The sequence below is a fragment of the Heterocephalus glaber genome, unplaced genomic scaffold, assembly GCF_053883595.1.
Source record: "Heterocephalus glaber isolate CG9 unplaced genomic scaffold, H.glaber_assembly_v1.0 deba00001613, whole genome shotgun sequence".
Classification (NCBI taxonomy): Eukaryota; Metazoa; Chordata; class Mammalia; order Rodentia; family Bathyergidae; genus Heterocephalus; species Heterocephalus glaber.
Window position 1 is genome coordinate 15,081,450 of NW_028258384.1, and position 22,889 is coordinate 15,104,338.

A 22,889-nucleotide genomic window follows, 5' to 3' on the forward strand; every position below is an offset into this window, starting at 1 on the left:
CTGTGTGGGACTAATTGAGAAATCCTGGGCCAATGACTGTCTAGGCTCACTGAGATATGCCTGTACACAGGAGAGAGACTTTGAAGGTTGTGTAGATGAGCCTGAGCCTTCAATTGAACAACTTGACTTACAACCAGCCCTTGTGAATGACTTTAGTTTGTAAGTCAAGGGTCCACTGTAATTGAAAGAAGTTATGATGGCAATTTCCTATTAAATATAGTATAGCAATAAAAAATCAATCATTAAAAAGAAAGAACATTCTGGTGTGAAACACAATAAACTGACTGAGAACTAACCTTCCTTTACAATCAACATGGAATGGAAAGAAGATAATCAGAAAACTGGAAAGTAAATTAAAAGTAATTATATAATCTTTAAAAACAGAGAAAAAAGAAAACTGAGCAAAATCTTAGAGAAATGTGGAACATTTCTAAGAATATGAACAGGAGTTTATTGAGAGTATCATAGAAAGAGAACAATAGAGAGAAAAGAATATTCAAATGAGAATGGCTGAAAACTGACAAACTTAATGAAAAATTTAGCTGTACATCCAAGAAACTCAAAAGACTTAAAGGAGGATAAAAACAAAGGGAAATACATCCTGATATATCATATTCAAAAAATTAAAAACCATAGAGAACCTTAACAGTAGTAAGTTAAAAAGATAAAACATTATAAGAAAACCTCAATAAGATAATAAATTGGCATCACATAATCACCAAAAGAAGTCGAGAATTAAATAACATGACATATTCAAAATGTTGAAATAAAACATTTGTAAATCTAGAATATTATATGTAGAAAACCAACTTTCAAAACATGGAGGTAAAATTAAAACATTCTCAGATTTAAGGATTAATTGAGCCCAGAACTTTCCTTTCAAATGAGACTAAAGCTTTTCATGATGAATGTACTTACACTAGGCAATAATTCATACACATAAAAAACTTCAAAGCACAGGTAGCATCATTAGGTAATTACAAAATACAATTTCCCATTTCTTTACTTTATTAGAAAACAATTCTATAAAATATTATGTAAGAAATCATATGGTTTTAAACATGAAGCAATTTATTATATCTGAAAATAAAGTCACAAATTGAGTGGGTAGTTTTCTAGTAAGGAAACAGTACCAGATGGTATTAGACTCCACAGAAAGAAATGAAAATTGGGAATGATATAAAGTAAATTTAAAATAATAAAATCTCCAAATACATATTTCTTTTCATTTTTCAATCCTGGTGTTGTAGCTTGTGTTTAGATGTCCCCTCCAAAACCTTATGATTTTTCAGAGGTAGCTGAATCTAGACTGTGTGATTGATTCGTGGTGGGGTTAGGCCAGAGGGCACTAAGATTACAAGCATAAGTGCTACCCACCCTAAGTAGGAGGGGTTGAAGGGAGAGCAAGGGAATGGAAAAAAAATAAGAACCAAGGTACATCATGTCAAGGTACAAATTCCCAATGATGAATGTCATACTATTGTATACTAAAACGTACCAATAAAATTAATAAATAAAAAAAAGTTAAAAGAGGAAGAAAGACAAACGCTGTTAAGATCCTTTGTTGCTTTTGCTATCTTGTACATGTCATGTTGTTTCTCCTCTGTGATGCCTGTCTGCCATCCACCCTGCCTTGGGGCCAGCCCATTATAGACTGAAACCACTACAAACTGTAAGCAAAATAAACCTTTCCCCTTTCAACTTTGGGTGTCAGGTATTTTGTCGTAGCATCAATAAAAGTAACTAAGACATCTGGCTAATATAGAAGACTTAAATTTTGTGAAATAACAATTTTGAAGTATATATTTGGTTTGTAAAATGTATAGAGTTAGTAACAATAATAAATAAAACATATAAACATAAAGGAACTATACAGAATAAATTTTCCATATATTACTAGATTTATGTACAAATATGATATAGATTCTGATAAATTAAAAGGTAGGGGGCTAAGGAAACAACTTAATTGTAGAGTATGTTTGTGGCATATGGCACTTATAAATAAAAATAATTCATTCAACTGCAAGATTATTTCATAAAATTTTGTATCAAATTTGAATAGTTCAAATAAGAATTTTGCAAAAAAGAAAAGTGAGTAAAAGATGAATATATCATGGACAAAACACTGTTGACTCAGTAGAAGTAAATAGTAATAAGAGTTAAACTTAACAATTTAAAGATGGTAATATGTTAAAAAGAAGTGCAGGGACATAAAATGAAAGAGGAAATATTTTATTAGTGCATACTAATTTTACAAAATGCTATTTTTTCATGATGAAACCTTAACAGGTGCATGAAAGATATTTTGATCATAGCCAACACCCACAAGTTAAGGGAGTCATCATCCCTACTACCCTCCCTTGCAACTGTTTTCCATTTCTTTTTAATCCATTTAATTCCATTTTTATGACAATAGTCTCCCTTTTGACTTTATGGACATTAGGATTTTTTCTTGTTTTAAAATTTCATATACCAAAAAAAAAATCCGTGTAATATTTATATTTCTGTTTCTTGCTAAATTTGCCAACAGGATAATCTACAGTGATATCCATTATCTTGCATATGAAATAATTTTGTTCTTTCTTATGATAGAATAACAATTGTGCATATACACCACATTTTCTTTATTATTCATCTATTGATAGGCACCTAGGATAGTTCCACATCTTTGCTATTGTGAATTGTTACGGTTTGGGTGTAGATGTCCCCCCAAAGCCTCATCCAGTCATAGGTGGGTCTTTTTCAGAAATGGCTGAATCTAGAGTATGTGATTATTAAATCAGTCCACTGATTGGTTTGGTACTGCCCTAATCCTGATAGTCTGGATACAATATGAGGGACAGAAAGACACTCATTTTGCCCCTTGCTTACTTTGCTACTTTCTGCCCATTAACTGGTTCTTCTTGATGATGTCTCTCTGCTATGCCACCCTGCCTTGGAGCCAGCCAATTATGGACAGAAACCTCTACAAACTGTGAGCTAAATAAACCTTTCCTCCCTTAATTTGTGAGTGTTGAGTATTTTCTCCCGGGAACAAGAAAAATGACTAACACAGAATCTGGTACCGAGAGTAGGGTTGTTGCTGTGACTATCCATGACCAAGTGGTTCAGAGCCTTTAGTATTGGCTTGTGGGAAGAGTTTGGAAAGATTCAGATATGGCAGCTGACAAAGTAGAGCTGGAATGCCTTAGGCTCTACTTGATTGAAGATTCTGGTTAGAGCTCAGACCAGAAGGCTGATAGAAATCCTGCTGGTAAAGACCAAGCTCGGGAGGTTTCTGCTGGGAAGGACTGCAGTGGTTGTTAGACTCCAGACAATGTGTGTTATACCTTGTTGGAACATTTGTCTGCATTTTGCTCTTGTCAAGAGACTGCCTGAGATTAAGATTAAGGGAAGGGTACTAAGTAATCTTGAAGAAATTTCAAGGCAGTCTAAGGTTTAGGCAGTGGCATGGCTACTGTTGGGGGCTTTTAGCCAGATTTATGTTAAGGATCAAGAGCAAAATGGCCAGCAGAATCATTTAAAACATTCTGAAAGAAAGCCCTAGTAGCATTTTGGCCTGCAAACATGGAAGAGAGGAGAAATTTGTCACTGAAAAGACTAGTTTAAAAAAGCAGAGTATTTCAGAAGACAACAGGAAAGACAGCCTGAGGACACCACAAGAACCAACAGGACTCCAGCCTTTGCAGTCTCAGAGTTACAAAGGTGAAAGACTGCTTTGAGAAGAGAGCCCCAGAGTACCATGTTCCACAATGAAGGTGGCCCATGGAAGTTGTTCTTCAGGGTTTGGTTTATAGGTTTTCGGCTCCTACAGCCAGAAAGAAGGAAGCCTGGCTACTGCTCCAGCTGGCAGCAGACTTTTGCATCATCCACATGATGCTGGTTTTAGATGCATTCAAAATGCAACAGTTGTGGAGTTAAGAAGGTTTCCAACCAGATTTCAGAAGAAGGCCTGGGAGGCCAGACAGTGTGCCCGAGAGGGTAGTGTATAAATTTGTGAGTGTGAAGTTGAAGATGCACTGAAGAGCCACAAAGTTTGGAGAAGCCAGGAACATGGATTTTCTGAGGAAAACTGCAAGTAGATAACAGAGCCAGCCCAAGGGAAAAGCCCTGGGAACTACAAGTGGGGGTGGAGCCACCCAAGCCCTTTGAAGTTCACAACTTGCTCCAGGTTGTCTTGGTTATTGGACATGGAAATACAAGACTTAATGTATGCCCTGCTGGATTTTGGACTTGTTTAGTCCCATTCATTTATATTCCCTTACTTTTACTTTTTGGAATGATAACATCTATCTTGTGGCATTGAATGTTGGAAGTGTTTAACTTTCTTTTCACTTGTACAGGAGCTTGCAGATAAGAATTTGACTTAAACCTCAAAGGACACTTAGGACTTGGACTTTTCAGAAATGCTGAAACTGTTAGGACTTTGGCAACTCTTAGAGATGGACTAAATGCCTTTTGCATAAAGGAATGTACATGAGTCTTTGAAGAGTCAGAGGCGGAATGTTTTGGGTTGGGTCTAGATGTCCCCCCAAAGCCTCATGTGATCATTGAAGGGGATTTTTCAGAGGTAGCTAATCTAGAATGTGTGATGCTGAGATTAAAGGTATGTGGTTACTAAATCAGTGCATTGATTGATTTGGCACCACCCTTATCCCCAGTAACCTGGATACAATATAAGGAACAGAAAGAGGCTTGTCTTACCACTTGCTGGCTTTGCTACCTTCTGCCTACCATGAAATGTTTCTCCACTCTGATGCCTGTCTGCCATGCCACCGTGCCTTGGAGTCAACCACTTATGCATTGAAACCTCTAAAAACTGTGAACTAAATAAACCTTTCCCCTTTTAACTTTGGGTTTCAGGTATTTTGTCTCAGCTACGAGAAAGTATCTGAGACATGAATTGTGCCACAATTCACAGATATGCTACAATTCATACATATTCTGGTATTCATAGAGTATTTTGAATTTAATGTGCATAACATGTTTCAATTCCTTTCTTTTTCCCCCTCCACCAAGCCCACTTTTATTTTTCCAGCATCAGATTCATTTATTTATCTTATAAGATTTTATAATATTAATTAACATATATACGGATTGAAAATCAGACTAATAAGTCCAAAAACATATAAAACCTGTAAGAAAATTGTACTGTCAAGGTACACCCACACTGGATTACAAACCTTTTGTTTTCCTTCTGTTTTTTTCCTATTATCTGTCATATATATGTGTGTGTGTGTGTCATATATGTATATATGTCATATATATATAATGTATATGGAGAGAGAGAAAGTTTTTCATATAAAAGAAACCATGCAATATTTAAGCTTGTTTGTCTGAGTTACTTCACATAACATCAAGATCTCAAGGTACATTCATTTACTTACAAAGGACTAAAGTTTATCCTTCTTTAAGCAGGGTAGTACTCCAATGTGTAAAAATATCACATTTTATTTATCCATTCACCTGTCAATGGACATATAGGCTGTTTCCAAGACTTAGCTATTACAAATTGTGCTGCTATAAATATGGGTATGCATACATGACTGTGGTATGATGTCTTTAGCTCTTTTGGGAAGCTATCTAATGGGAGAAAAGCTGAGCCAAATGGAATTTCTATTTTTAGTGTTTTGAGGAACCTCCATGCAGATTTCCACAGTGATTGTATCAGTTTACAGTCCCACCAACAATGGAGAGAAGACTTCCTTTCTTACCACAGCCTTACCAGCATTTGTTATTGGTTGATTTAAAGGACAGAGTGGAGGAAAGGGGAAAATGAATTGAAATGTGTTATGTACATGTACCAATTCTATACTGTGATCATAATCATTATGTACTTCAAACATGTACTAATAAAAGTCAAAAATTTAGTGAATTGATTTTTTACAAGGTGAGAAATAAAGTTATTGTTTTCTTTTCTTCTGCATATGGATATCTAATTTTCCCAGCACCATTTGTTATATAAGTTGTCTTTTCTCCAATGTGTGTTCTTTTGTTTTTGTTTTCTGTTGTGCTTTGCATTTTGAGAAATACCTCACTATGTTGTTCTGACTGACTTTGAACTCTTAATCTTATTTCCTCAGCTACCCAAGTACTGGGATTACAGGCAAACAGCGCCATGTCTGGCTCGCAAGATATGTTTTTTTTTTGTTTTTTTTTTTGTACTGGGGATCGAACTCGGGTCCTTGCTCTTGCGCAGCAGGCGGCGAAACCACTAAGCTAAATCCCCGGCTCCCTCACCAGATATGTTTTGATTGTCAAGAATTAGGTGGCAGCAGTGTGTTTGTTTCTGTCTCCTTTATTCTATGACACTGATCCATGTGTCTATGTTTGTTCCAGCACCATGCTGTTTCTATTGCTATCTTTTTGTGATATATTTTGTAGTATATTTTGGATATTGTGATGCCTCTATCATTCTTTTTGTCTATGACATCATTGCCTAGCTTGCATCTTCCATGTTTCCATATGAATTTTAGATTGTTTCCCCAGTAATTTGAAGTTCTGTTTGGTATTTTATTGAGAATTTCATTGAATTTGTAAATCATTATTGGAAATATGTCCATTTTAATAATATTAATTTTTCTAGTCAATTAACATGGGAAGAATTGATCTTCCAGTGTTTTCTTCAATTTCTTTCATCTGTGTTTCATGACTTTAATTTGAGAGATATTTCACCTTCTTAGATTGATTCCTAGGTTTTTAAAAATGTACTGTGAATGGAACTGTTTTTCTAATTTATTTCTCAGCTGATTCATTATTGGTGTATAAGAAAACAATTGATATTTTAACATTGACACTGGGTCCTGTTTCTTTATAGAATACATTTATCATATGTAACAGTCGGTTAGTGGAGTTTTCAGGGTATCCTATGAATAGGATCATATCATTTGCAAATAAGGATAATCTGAGTTCTTTCTTTCCTATTTGTAAATCTTTTATGTCTTTTTCTTGAAATAATTGTTCTGGCTAAATTATCAAGTACCTAACTGAAGTAGTCAGAGTGATTAACCTTGTTTCTCTCCTGATTTTTTGTGTACATGCCTTCAAGTTTACCCCATTGATTATGACATTTGTGATAGTCATGTTGTTATGTTGAGCTATCATCCTTCCCTAATGGGTTTATTCATGGCTTTTATCTTGAAAATATGTTGAGTTTTATCAAAGCAACTTTGTTTGTCAGTGCAGATGATCACTTGATTTTTATGCTTGATTTGATGCGCATGGCGTTTTATATTTCTTGACTGACATATGTTGAACTATCTTTGAAACCAAGAAATTAGATCAACTTGATTTTTTAATATTATAGGTCAATTTAATATCTAAATGTTGTATTAATTATATGTGTTTCTATATTCACTCAAGTTACTGGTCTATAACCTTCTGTATTTTTGTGTTCTTATCTGGTTTTAGGATCAACTTGATATTTGCCTTGCAAAACAAGTTGGCAATGTTCTATTTCTTTCTATTTCATGGGCTCATTTGAGGAGCATTGCTGTTTGCTTTTCTTTAAAATCTAGCAGTGAATCCATCTGAACCTGGGCTTTTCATTGTTGAGAAGCTTATTGCTGCTTCAATTTCATTAGTCATTATTGATCCATTTAAATTTTTATACCTAATTGGTTCAATTTTTCTTGGTCATATATGTATAGAAATGTACCCATTTCTTCTATAGTCTCTCATTTATGGGAAAATAAGTTTTCAAATAGTCTTCACATGATTCTATGGATTTCATTTTTTTCTGTTGTAATATTTTTTTCATCTCTAATTCTACTGACTTCAATTTTCTTTCTTTTCGTTAGTTTGTATAAGGCTTTATAAATCTTATATACCATTCCAAAGAACCAATTCTGTTCTGCTGACACTTTGCACTGATCATTTCATATGTATTCCATTGAGATCAGCTCTGAACTTTGTTTCATTTCTCCTATCAGTTCTAGACTTGGCTTGTTCTTGTTTTTCTAAGTCATTCTATGTTTCTTAAGAGTATATGAGTTCTGTCTAATACTTTGATTTAGACACTTGTAGCCATAAACTTCTATCTTATAACTGCTTTAACTTTATCCCAAAGATATTATTGTGTTGTGTTATGAATTTTAATTCATCGTAGGGATTTTTTATTTTTTTCTTGAATTTTTCAATGACCTCGTTATCATTGAAATGAAATTGTTCAATCGTTTTATGTTTGTATACATTCTGTAGTTTCTCTTGCTATTGTTTTCTACTTTTTTTGCATTATTATCTGATAAGTTATAAGAAATTATTTCAATTATTTGTATTGCTTAAGACATGCTCTATCACTCAAAATATAACCTAGTTTGGAAAAAGTTCTTTGAAGTGATTATAAGAATTTGTTTGCTCAAAGCTGGACCAGCTAGGTGAGAGGAGCAGCTTGAAGCTACGCGGCCTTCCCGCGCCCCGCCCACGCTACGGTGAAGTCTGCTTAGCCCCGCGGGTGCCTTTCAAGGCCCAATCCCCCCCCCCCCCGTTACAGAGGCACAGGAGATTATAAAGACCCTTGTCCTGAGTGCCACAAGATAGAGCAGAAGTTAGTAACAGAAAGAGGGCTTCTCAGGCTTCTGGAAGAAAACTGAAGCTCAGCAGAAAAGTAAAGAGAACCTCTACAATAAAGGCACATCAGGCCACTGTACTTGGTCTGCTGCTGGCTTGCTGAGACTCACTGATGCTTATATGCACCGGGATTCCTATGTTGCCTATTGTGACAGCAGAGATATACCCTGAAGGAGGCCCATAATTGCCAGTGCTATTTGCAAAAAAGAAAAAAATAATTTTTTTCTCCTATTTTCAATTCTTAATTTTTACTTTCTCTCTACTCTTCAAAGTTTTTCTTTTCTTTGTTTTCTTTCTTTTATCTTTTTTTCCCTCTCTCTCACTCATTCTCTCGCTGTCCCACATTGCTCCCCATCTCCCCATTTGTTCCTTTCTGCACTGAATTCAGATTGCTCCCTTACTGTTTTTTTCTTCTCTTTTTCCTTCTCTTGATTATCATTAGGTTTAAAGGAAAGTAAATCTGGTATCTAGCCTCCCTGTTGCTGTTAGGTGATTCTATTCACATCTTTGTTCTTTCATTCTGCCATTTTCTCTTGCCTTTAGCAACTTCTTAGAGTTTGTGTGATCTTTCTGTGTCTTCAGGCCTCACCGCTAACCTTACCTGTTCTTTCTACCTGTCCCTCCCTCCCCAACTCCTTTTAACTCACCACCCTGAAGAGGAAAGATGCTATATCGAAGAGGATATTCATTATAAATTTATGTTGGGTTGGTCCTCAGGTTTAATTTGACTCACATAGTTAAAAGTGATAGATTAATAACTACCACAAATTGTCATTTTCTAAGTTGTGCTTGATGCTATGGTATTGCTGACTATGTCTTTTGGGCTAACATGTTGTGATTGATCTAATTAGTTTTCCTTCCTGGAATAAGGAAAACAAAATAGCCTCAGAGTCATTTTCCTACCTGGTATAAGGAAAATAAAATAGCCAAACACAAGCTATACCTAGAAGACACTTCTGAAAAGCAATCATTCCACAAGGGTTCTAAACACAAGCAATAATGATACCTACATTAAGCAATTTTGAAATAGCAACCCAGAAATTAAACCAAGGACAGTACCAAAAACAAAAATGAGAAGACACTTAAGCAAGGCACAAGCACAGGCTTCCATGCCACAAAAAGGAAATTCTGGGGGAAATGAGGTGGAAAGTCTGACAAGCAACCACTTGGACACCCTGAACTGATAGCACAGGAAGTAACAAAGCAGATGAATGAGGCTCTAGAAAAATTCAAAGCAGAAATAATCTCCCAGATAAATACAGACTTGGTGAGCAGAATGAAAGACATGATTAGAAGCTCTAGAGAAGAAATAGATAAGAAAATAGATGAGATCAGAAACATGCTGGAAGCCACGAATGCCCAGCATAAGAAAGAAATGGAAACCATGATCGCCCAACATAAGAAAGAAATGGAATCCATGAAACAGATTAAAACGGATATTCAAGAGATGAAAAACTCCATTGAAAGCATGCAGAGCAGACTAAGAGAATCTGAAGACAGAATATCAGATATAGAAGACAGGATTGTGATTAAGGATCATGAAAACAGAGATTTCTTAAAGATAGTAAGGGACCATGAGAAATCAATCCAACAGCTGCTACATGATGCAAAGAAGAATAACATAAGACTCATAGGAGTCCACAAAAAAACAGGAAAAAGTACAACTGACATAAAAAAAAACTGTTCACAGAAGTAATAGTAGAAAACTTCCCAGACAGAGGTAGAGAATTGGGCATACAGATAAGTGAGGCATATAGAACTCCACCCAGCCATGACCAAAAAAAATCTACACCTAGACATATAATAGTCAAGATCCCAGAAACCCAACAGAAGAACAAAATACTACAGGCAGTTAGAGAAAAGAAACAAATCACCTACAAAGGAAAGCCCATCAGAATCACAGCAGACTTCTCAACACAAACCCTCAAATCAAGGAGAGCCTGGACTGAAGTATTTCAAGCCCTAAAAGAAAATAACTTCCAACCTAGACTGTTGTATCTGGCAAAATTATCTTTCAAAATTGATGGGGAAATTAGACACTTTCGGGACAAAGAACACCTGAGAAATTTCATGAGCCCCAAACCAGCACTCCAAACAATTTTAAGCAATATCCTAGAAAAAGACAATGAAGGTCACAACTCCATGAGGCCCAGCAGAGAGAAGGCACCATGCAAGGTAAGACAATAAAGCAAAAGGGGGGAAAATAACAAATAAAAGAGCCAGCAACAGTAAAACATCATGACAAGGATGAGTCAATACCTGTCAATTATAACTATCAATGCTAATGGTCTCAATTCACCAATCAAAAGAAATAGACTGGCAGAATAGATTAGGAAGCAAAACCCAGCAATATGCTGTATACAAGAAACACACCTAACTCAAAAGGAAATCCATAGACTGAAAGTAAAAGGATGGAAAACAGTTCTCCACACAACAGGAACCCAGAAAAAAGCAGGCATAGCAATTTTATTCACAGACAAAGTAGATTTCAAAGCAAAACTAATTAAGAGAAACAAAGATGGTCACTACATCCTTGTGAAGGGAACAGTCCAAGAGGAAGAAATGACAATCCTAAGTATATATGCCCCAAATACAAATGCCCCCAACTATACAAAACAAATGTCAGTGGACAGGAAAAACCAAATAAGCACTAATACCATTATAGTGGGGGACCTCAACACACCTCTATCACAAATAGACAGATCAACTAGAAAAAAAATTAACAATGAAATTCTAGAAATGAACCAAGCTACTGAACAAATGGACTTAATAGATGTTTACAGTGTTCCACCCCACAAAATCAGAATACACATTCTTTTCAGCTGCACACAGGTCATTCTCCAAAATAGATCACATGATAGCTCACAGGACATATCTAAGTAAATCTGAAAGAATCGAAGTTATCCCCTATATATTATCAGTGCAATACAATTGGAGATCAATAACATAAGAAACCGCAAAACTCCCACAAATACATGGAAATTGAACAACACCCTCCTGAACAACCAATGGGTGACAGAGGAAATTAAAGAAGAAATTAGACAGTTTCTACAAGTAAATGATAATGCCAGTGTAACATACAGGAATCTGTGGGACACAATGAAAGCAGTTCTACGTGGGAAATTCATAGCAGTGAATGTCCATATTAGGACAACAGAGAGAACTCAGTTAAATAACCTAAGGCAGAACCTCAAGCTCCTAGAAAAAGAGGAGCATAACAAACCCAAAGCTTGTACAAGAAAGGAAATTATAAAGATCCGAGCAGAAATCAATGCAATGGAGACTAAGAGAACAATTCAAAAAATCAATGAATCAAAGAGTTGGTTTTTTGAAAGAATAAATAAAATTGATAAAACTTTAGCCAATATTATCGAAAAAAGTAAAGAAAAGACTCAAATCCATGCAATTAAGAATGAAAAAGGTGAAGCCACAACAAATTCAGCAGAAATTCAAAGAATCATCACCTACTTTGAGAACCTGTGCTCTAATAAAATGGAAAACACAGAAGAAATGGACAGATTCCTAGATGCATACAAAATGCCAAAATTAAATGAAGAAGATATAGAAATTCACCCCAATATCAATGAGTGAAATTGAAAATGTAATAAAAAACTTACCAACAAAGAAAAGCCCAAGTCCTGATGGCTTCACTGCTGAATTCTACAAGACATTTAAATAAGAACTATCGCCATTACTCTTTGAACTCATCAAGGAAATTGAAAGGGAAACAAGTCTTCCAAATTCATTCCTGGAAGCAAGTGTTACTTTGATCCCAAAACCAGGGAAAGACCCAACCCAAAAAGAGAACTACAGACCAATCTTCCTAATGAACATAGATGCAAAAATCCTCAACAAGATACTGGCAAACAGAATAGAGAGGGTCATCAAGAAGATCATACACCCTGACCAAGTTGGATTTATCCCAGGGATGCAAGGACTGTTCAACATTTGTAAATCAATAAATGTAATACACTATATTAACAGAGTCAAGGACAAAAACCACATGATCATCTCAACAGATGCAGAAAAAGCATTTGACAAAATCCAACACCCATTCATGATAAAAAAAGCTACAGAAAATTGGAATAGAAGGGCTTTATCTCAACCTGATTAAGGCTATCTATGAAAATCCAACAGCCAACATCATACTAAATGGTCAAAACCTTAAAACTTTCAGGCTAAAATCAGGAACAAGACAAGGATGCCCACTATCACCACTCCTGTTCAATATTTTTCTGGAAATGTTGGCCATAGCAATTAGCAAAGAGAAAGAAATAAAAGGAATAAAGATAGGAAAAGAAGTGAAACTGCCATTATTTGCTGCAAATATGATACTTTACATAGAAGACCCAAAAAACTCAGTCAAAAGTCTCCTAGACCTAATTGAAAGATTGAGTAGAGTAGCTGGATACAAGGTCAACACTCAAAAAACAGTAGCCTTCTTATAAGCAAATAGCAGACCCATTGAGAGAGAAATACGGGAAATAATTCCTTTTACAATACCATCTAAAAAAATGAAATATCTAAGAATCAACCTAACAAAGGAAGCAAAAGACCTCTACACTGAAAACTACAGCTCTCTGAAAAAGGAGATCAAAGAGGATATAAGAAAATGGAAAGATATCCCTTGTTCCTGGGTAGGAAGAATCAATAGAGTGAAAATTGCCATACTTCCAAGACTACTATATAGATTCAATGCAATACCAATTGAAATTCCAACAATATACTTCACAGAACTAGAGAAAACAATGCAAAAATTCATTTGGAAGCAGAAGAAACCTAGAATAGCAAAAGTAATTCTAGGCAACAGAGACGTGGCTGGGGGTATCACAATCCCCAAGTTGAAACTATACTACAAAGCTACTGTGATAGAAACATCATGGTCCTGGCAAAGAAACAGACCTGAGGATCAGTGGAATAGATTAGAAGATGCAGAAACAACTCCAGACATACTCAGCCACCTCATCTTTGACAAAGGAGCTAACCACCCTCATTGGAGGAAAGATAGCCTATTTAATAGATGGTGTTGGAAAAACTGGATTTCAACTTGCCAAAGATTAAAACTAGACCCATACCTATCACCACGCACTAAAGTAAGATCGAAGTGGATTAAAGATCTAAATATTAAAAAAGAAACACTGAACTTGCTGGAAGATAAGTTAAGTAGAACTCTTGACATTGGCATAGGAAAAGACTTTATGAACAAATCTTCATTAGCATGAGAGCTAGCACAAAGAATTAACAACTGGGATCTCACTGTATTAAAAAGCTTCTGCACTGCAAAAGAAACTGCCAACAGAGCTAAGAGAGAACCTACAATGTGGGAAGAAATATTTAGCAGCTGTACCTCAGACAAAGGTCTACTATTGAGAATGTACAAAGAACTGAAAAAACTCAGACCCCCCAAATTCAAAGACCCAATTCAAAAATGGGCATCTGAAATGAACAGACATTTCTCAGACAAAGAAGTAAAAACAGCAATTAAATATATGAAAAAATGTTCAACATCACTGATTGTTCAAGAGATGCAAATGAAAACAAGATTCCACCTCACCCCACAAAGATTGGGAGCTATCAAGAAATCAACAAATAACAAATGCTGGCAGGGGTGTGGAGAGAAAGGAACCCTTCTCCGTTGTTGGTGGGAGTGCAAACTGGTGCAACCACTGTGGAAATCATTATGGAGATACCTCAAAGAGCTAGGACTAGAGGTCCCATTTGACCCAGCTAGTCCCCTACTGGGAATCTTCCCCAAAGAATTAAAAGAATCATACCACAGCAATATATGTGCACCTATATTTATAGCAGCACAGTTTGTAATAGCTAAAGCTTGGAAGCAGCCCAAGTGCCCATCAACTGGAAACTGGATAAAGGAGAAGTGGTTTTTCTCTAAAATGGAGTACTACTCAGCCATAAAGAATGAGAAACTAGAGACATTTATAGATAAATGGATGCATATTGAGGCCATACTGTTAAGTGAAATAAATAGGACACACATGTGTAAATACCGAATAGTTTCTCTAGTGTGAGAAATTGAAAGTGTAAATAAGGATGAAAACGATTAAAATGAATAATTGATAATTTGAAATAAGAAAAGGTCCAAGGGTTAGGGGATGGTGGGGGGGGGAGGGGAAAGCTAAGAAGGGAAAGGAAAAATTGTGAGAAAGAAAAGAAAATGGAATCAAACTCTGTAAATAGGGAAGGGTGGAGGGGCCAAAGTGTGCACAGGTAATGGGAGAAAAAATAAAAACTAAGATACATCATGTTCTGGTACAAACACCCAATGATAAATGTAAATGTATTTTATACCTAAAATGTACCTATATATATATATATATATATATATATATATATATATATAAATTTTTTTTAAAAAGAATTTGTTTTCTCATTGTCAAGATCAAGACAGATAGTACATGCTGATATTTGTCGCTAACTCACCACTTTACATGGCATCTCTTTTATTTTAGGTGACTTCCGGGATGACAGAAAGCATCCTGATTGCCTGAAAAGCTTATGGGGACCTGGAGTGAGAGAAGGGGATCGAAACTCCCAAAATGGTGGTTCCCATAAGTGCCCATGCTGCATTTGACAAAGCAGCCAGTTATTTTGGGATGAAGATGGTGCATGTCCCACTGATCAAGATGATGGAGGTGGATATGCAGGCAATAAGAAGAGCCATCTCCAAGAACACTGCTATGATCTCCTGCTCTGCATCACAGTTTCCTCATGGTGTGATAGATCCTATCCCAGAAGTGGCCAAACTGGCCATCAAATACAAAATACCTCTTCATGTAGATGCTTGTATGAGGGGTTTCTTCACCATCTTTATGGAGAAAGCAGGATACCCACTGTAGAAAGCATTCAATTTCTGGGTAGAAGGTGTGACCAGCATTTTGGCTGATACCCAGAAGTATGGCTACGCTCCCAAAGGCTCATCTGTGATGTTGCACAGTAACAAGAAATACAGAAAGTGCCAGTTCTTCATTACCATAGATTGGCCAGGTGGCATCTAAGCTTCCGCAAGCATTGCAGGTTCACTGCCTGGTGGCATCATTGCAGCCTGTTAGGCCACCTTGATACACTTCAGTGAGAACGCTATGTTGAAGCCACCAAACAGATAATCAAAACTGCTCACTTCCTCTGATCTGAACTGGAAAATATCAAAGACATCTTCATTTTGGGGGGTCCTCAGTTGTCAGTCATTTCTCTGGGCTCCCATGATTTTGACATCTACCGGCTATCAGACTTGATGGCTGCTAAGGGGTGGAACTTGAACCAGTTGCAGTTCTCACCCAGTATTCATATCTGCATCACATTAGTATATACCTGGAAGCGAGTAGCAATCCAGTTCTTAAAGGACATCAGGGAATCTGCCTCCCAAATCATGAAGAATTGTAAAGCAAAGGTCACGGGAATGGCTGTCATCTATGGCATGTCCCAGGCAATGACAGGAACCTGGTTGTGGAAATCTCCTCAGTCTACTTGGATAGCTTGCACAGTTTGGATGCTGTAACCCAGGGCAGCCAGATGAATGGTTTTCCAAAATCTCACAGAGCTTGGGGCTTTTCTGGGCCGTTCCATAGGGCTCCGGGCCTTCAGAAGGTTCTCTGGGTATGGAACAAGCCACCCACAACTTCGACATCTGGTCTTGCTCCATAGAGCACAAAAATAGGCCATGTGACAGCCTGAGCCTCAGGATTCTTACTCCACCTTTTGTTACCATTTTTGTTTTAAATTTGAAGGCCTTGAAGGATTCTACTGCATAATGAACCTCCCCTTGTTATAAATGTAGCTGTAGGAATTGATTTAACCATAAAAAAATTTGTTTGCTGCAGTTGTTTGATGAAATATTTTGTGGATGTTAAAATCCATTTGATTATGATGCAGTATAATTTTGGTGGTTTTGGTTGGTTTTTGCCTTGATGACCTATCAGTGAGAGTAGTGCAGTAGTGGATTAAGGTCACCATGTTATTCTATTGGGACATATGTTTCCCCTTATATCAAATAGATTTCATTTTAGGGAATTATTAATTGTCCATATATTTACAATTATTATACTTTCTTTGTGCATTGTTACCTTTTCTAATAATCATTGCCTTATTGTCTTTCTACTGATTTTATCACAAAATCTGCTTTGCTAGATATAAGTATAGCTACTGCTAGATATATTTAGATTCAATTCCATGGAATATTGTTTTCTATACTTTCAATATCAGTATGATTATGTGGATACAGATGAGTTGTGTTTTTCGCAGGCAAGTAAGGAATTGTTTCTTTTTATTAAAATTTATTCATTAGTACATATTTACAATATAAGATGGCTCCTTCCATTGTGTTTATTTGGTAAATGTTCTTGACAGATCTAAATTTCTTTCAGATCCCCTTGCCCTCACCCTCCCCTCCATCTATTGGACCATTTTTCATTTACAAATGATCAACCACCTTGTATCTTCCTTTTTATTTTTTACTTTGCTCTTTAATTTATTTATACTTTTGATTTCACATATAAGAGAAGCCAAGAAGCCATAAGTTATTTAAGCTTGTGTGTCTGATTTATTTCAGTTCATATTATATTTTTAAGTTGCTTCCATTGTACTAAAATGATTCAAATTTATCCTTCTTTATATCAGAGTAGTATTTCATTCTGTATGAATACTACATTTTCTTTATTCAGCAATCTGTTGATGGATATATACACTGAATCTAACATTTTGCTATGATGAATTGTGTTTCTATAAATATTGGTTTGCATGTAAGACTGTAATATTATGTCCTCAAATTTGTAGGGAAGATACCTATAAGGAGAAAAGCTGTATTGAATGGAATTTCTAGTATTAGCTTTTTGAGGCATCCCTGTACTGATTCTTCCAGTGGATGTACTAGTTTGTATTCTCATAAACAATGTAGAGGGCACTTTTTTCACAAAGGCCTTGCCAGCATTTGTTATTATTGATTTCTTAATGATTACTATTATTTCTGAGGTAAGATGAAATTTCAGTGTAGTTTGTTGTTTGTTTGGTACCGGGGATCGAACTTGGGACCTTGGGCTTGCAAGGCAGGCTCTGGAACCACTGAGCTTAATCCCCAGCCCTCGGTGTAGTTTTAATTTGTATTTTTCTAATGCACAGTGATATTGAACAGTTTTTTTCTGTATTTATGGGCCATTTGTATTCCTCATCTTATTCATTTCAGGTGTCCATTTTTTTATTGGATATTTTACTTGGGGGAGAGGCTAATTATTTTGAGTTCTGTTGCGCTGTGTCTACTAAGTGAAGAATTAAGGTTATTTATATTTATGGTTATTAAAGAAAGGTATGTACTAAGTAGTGTCATTTTGATGTTTTTCTAATATGTGATTAATTTTCAAAGCTTGTTTGCTTCTTTATTTCTGTTGTGTGCAGAATTTATCTAAGTATTTTCTGCAAAGCTGGCTGAGTTTTATGAATAATTTGTTCTTTAATTAATTAAGTTTATTGGTACATTTTAAATAAACATAAAGATCACATTCATCATACAAAATTTATACCTGTACATGATATATCTTGATTCTTCTTTTTTTCCCATTCCCCACTCCACCCTTCAAACCCACCTCTCCTCCATCTTTACAAAAGCTTTGTTTCCATTTACTCCTTATCTCTTTTTAAAATTTTCTCTTCCTTTCCCCTCCCCTCGCCCTAGTTCCACTTCTCATTTGAATATTTTCTTCCTATTTCACAAGATCTATTATACATTTTGGTCCTTATTTATACTTTCATTTTTTCATACCAGAAAAACAATGTGATATTTAGACATGTATGTACAATTTATTTCACTTAATAGTATGGTCGCAATGTGCATCCATTTACCTAAAAATGTCTCAAATTTATCCTTACTCACCCTGCCCTAATCTCCTTTGGGTAAGAAGGAGCTTTTGAAAGGAATAGTTCTGGCTTTTTGGTTTGATTGAGCCAGAACTATTCAAAGCAAACATACATATTTCTTTCTGTAAACAACTTCCTCCACAAACTTGCTTTCAACATACTTAAGCCTTCCAGGTTTATCATTCTTTCTTTCTTTTTCTTCATCATGAAAAATCCTTTTACATTAAAAATATGTATAGCTTTCTTTATATTCTCTTTCCTACTTACGACCTTTTAAAAACAATTTTGGCTGTTGCTGCTGCTTGGCTTCTCTCCCCCACCTCCTTTGGTCATGTAGAAAAGCTCAGGTTGTTACATTGTAAATTTGGCTGACTGCCAAGAAGCCTCTGTTGGCTGCCAATAAATACTCTATAGTGATTTTGTCCGTACTGAAGCAGCAGAAGAGCAAACTGACCCTGTAGTAGCAGTTTAAGAAGTTACAAAGCACAAGAATTGATTTAAGCATTTCAAATAAACAAAAATGCCAAGTTAAATTGAAAGCCAAAGGTAAATTCATCAAGCAACTAAGATTTGTATAAGTGGATCTTGTAAATTCAGAGCACATCATTCACTTTTCAGCAGACCATCTGGGCAAAGTTCCAGGAAAAATAATTGTTTTATCTTCATTTTCTAAGACTTAGAATGTCTGCTTGCTGATTTTGGTTGGTTCCTGTGACTGAATTTTTATCTGTAATGTCCTCCAGTGAAGGTTTCATGTGTACTATGAGAGCAGCTTTCTCATACATTTAGGAAGCAGTATTTATAGTCCAATTGTTTATTTTGGCTCATTCACGAGTTTATTTGTTCATTGCAAGTGTTTGTTTTTATTTTCACTTGTGTCGATTTTGCTTCTTAAAACAGCAGTCACAAGAGTTCTATAGCTTCTGCTAGGATGGAGTATCTGGGTAAAGTGAGCTACTGAAAGATGAAATGTGACACATCTCCCTCTTTCCTAGGATCCATTACACTCAGGGACAGAATATCCTGGGCAACTCCCCAATTGTGAAATAAATTAATTTACCTATTTAGATCCAAATTGAACTCCAGAGGGAATGAAAACAAAGCTGTAATTTGATTCTAAGAGTGAATTGTTGAGCTCAAACTAAGCATTATGAGATTCTGTGTTTAGCAACAGCATCTTTGAACCTCTGTAAAAATACAAGTAAGAATTTCTTTGAGAAGAACATGATGTTTTAAGCCTTTTGTCATCATTTTAAATTGTTCCATATAGTCTAAGGTCATTTCTGAACTATTTGTGGCAAATATTTTTTATTTTGACTAGTATTTGGTTTATTATTTTTATAGTCCTTTTAAAATTGACCCTCCTTGCCACAATTATAATATTTCTGGGTCTGCAAGCCTTGAGCTTCATGAGATTCTGCCCCTAAATTTTGGCAAGTCTTAAAGATTTCTGCAATATTTGAATTTTTTCATTTTTGAAGAGCCTCTTTGAGAGACAAAGATGGATAGGTAATTGAAGCTCCTGAGGGAGGATAAAGAAGGTGGTGGAGGGGGAAATTTTCCTCTTTTGGAGACTCTTTTGTTTATATGGTGGGAGTAATGACTCTGCAAAGGTGCCACATAACAAGATAAGCACCCTTTGCTGAGCTGAGATACTGTTTCAATTTGTGTTCTAGTTACGCTTCAGTGGGAACCAGGGACAGTGCCAGTGAATGTCAATTAATAATTCAGTAAACTGAGGCTCTAAAAACTTAAATTTATACTTTTTTTTGGTTTATTGAGACAGGATGTCTCACCATTAGTTCAGGCTTGCCTTGAACTCACTATGTATCTCAGGCTGGCCTCAAACTCATGGCAGTCCTCTTGCCTCAGCCTCCACCACACCCAGCCTGCATCTATCCACGTTTAAATGACATTGTAAGTGGTGTTTAAAATGTTTTCTCCTCTTTAGACAAAATTTGACCCATGATATTAACACAAATGAGAAAACACAAACAAAAGATAAGAGAAAGAGTATGTAAAGAAACACTGCTCCTACTCAGTAAAAAATTGGACAATGATAAACTCTGGGTTGAAAAGACCTATACTGCATCTTGCAGAGTGATTCTAGTCTACTCCATGGTCGTCTTTCTCTTCCTCACTGAGACTAAAAGAGTCGGACACCCTGGTTCCTTTTCAGGCTTTGGGAGACCAGTCCTCTATGCTGAGTTGTAGTTGTAGGTTTTGCCTTGCAGTTTCATAAATCACAGTGCTGCCCCAGTGTTCCTTTGCCTCAAACATGACTTTTTTTCCCCGTGTTAGGCACCATTTGCTTCAGTGTGTGACCATGGCTGCACAGAGGATGAAGAAAATTACTAGGAGGCAAGATTAAGTTCAAGTCTTGAGAACTCAGAGGGGCTGCCTCTTGTGCATAAGAGAGCCTCACAGATACAGCCTCCAGATGCGAGAGACTTCTGTGATTATTTACTTGTGACTCAAGTACATGAGAACAAAGATGTAGAAGAAAAGCATTTTGCAACATATTGTATAGGAGGTTTAGGGACAAGGCTGAAATGGGATGGTTTATTACATGGCAGTGTTGACTTAGTTTAAACAAACTTATTGTAAGAGAACAAATTGGCCAAAGCAAACATCTTTGACAGTAACTTGCTCTTAATTTTGCTCTAAACTCTAACCATGCATTCCAGGAGCGTGGAAAATGTTGTTCCCTAAGGTCCATTTCTGAGTGCACTCAGGTTAAATCATTCCTTTGACCAAACTCTCCCCACAAATATTGTGATATAATGAAAATTAGCTAGAAAATAATCAAAGCACCCTTTTTGAAATAGTTTTTGAATACACAAAAAGGAATAAGTGTTGTATTTTCTAATTATTATACAAATAAACAATTAAAACATGCAGTTCTTACTTGGAAGAATTAAACAGTAATTTTCTGGACACATTTTAATTTGTTTATGTACCAAGAGAAATTTAAGTTCAAACTTAAGTCAATTTCTTAGTAAATTTTAGAAACAAGTATCAACTGGGACTGAAAAATCTATACAACTAGATTATATTCACTGAGTGATTTTACTTCAATTTGTTTCTAAGATAATAGTGTACTCTGACTCCAATCATGAATAAGAGCCAACGTCTGAAATAATTTCTTGATATAACTTTCTCAAGTTAGCATAAACCAAAAATGTAAATTTAAAAATTTGAACTGTGTTGGCATAAGCAAAACTAGGTTAGAATTACTTTATATGGGAACATGTGTTTTAAGCAATTTGACAATGGCCATTTGAAAATACATTATTTTCAATGTTCTTTACAGTTACATGAGATTTATCAAAGCATTTAAACGGAGGAATAAATGCAATCATCATTTTTACTATTCTTTATATTAGTTTTTAACTCAATTTTCCTATTACTGTCTTTCTCATTTAATATGTGTAAATTTTTACTTGCTGCAGTAGTTTTCCATTATTAGCATGGTAATTTACTTCTAACATATTAAACTAGTACATTTATTCAAACTACTTGTTTTCTAAATTTTTTTAGAGTTTTAAAATATAAACAGGAAAATAAATTCAAATTAAGAACACAATGTAACTGTGATTCAAATATTTTATTATATCATGATACAAGTAGGAATAGAAGACCTTGTAAAAGTATCATAGACAATGAAAAGCTAAATTGTGTAATGTAAACCCTTTTGGAAAATAAAAAGTAAATTTTAAATTAAAAAAATAAGCCACCCAGAAAATTTTAGTAGATATTGTAATTTAGTAGTTTATCTTTTAACAATCCTTCTTTCTGGGCTCTCTGACATTGTGCATTCATCCTACAAATTCACTAGTCAGCTTAAAGGCTTATGTCTGGCCTAAAAAAATATCTCTTAAAGACTATATGGAAAAATGTCTTAATGCCACGATATTATGATCTGACAGTGTTTTTGTGAGCTATCTTGAAAATGAAATAGAGCTTAATGTTTTCTCAGGACTTTTCTATATTTTTACTAAATAATTGACTTGCTTTTTGCTCAAATGAAATATCAAAAGCTGTTCATATTGGAAGTCTGTATTTATTACAATACCTATTGCGTTTCAGTTTTCTTGTTTGAGAAATGACCTAATCCTGAATTTATTTTTATACTAGAATTTGTGACACACACATACACATGCACATATTATTTTTAATGCATAAATGTATCTGTTTTGCTCAACAAAGCAACATACAAAAATACCATGACATGTGATTATTGTCTTTAAAACATAAGAATGGTGAACACAAAGGACCTTCTTTCTTTATTAAAAGCTTTCACAAAGAATCTTTGAGCTGAAAAACAGAAGAGCAAATCTAATGTTTCTTTAAAGCCTTACAGTAAATAAGCAGGAAACTGACTTCACTACTGGTTTTCTTTTGATTTTCTCTTTTCCACTCATTTCACATATTAACTTGAAACTAATTACTAATTT

The 22,889-nt window shown here is 35.4% G+C and overlaps 1 pseudogene; it reads left to right on the plus strand.

Moving 5' to 3' along the window:
* Positions 1-819: 819 nt before the first annotated feature.
* LOC101720571 (sphingosine-1-phosphate lyase 1-like) lies at positions 820-16,230 on the plus strand (annotated as a pseudogene).
* Positions 16,231-22,889: the final 6,659 nt, after the last annotated feature.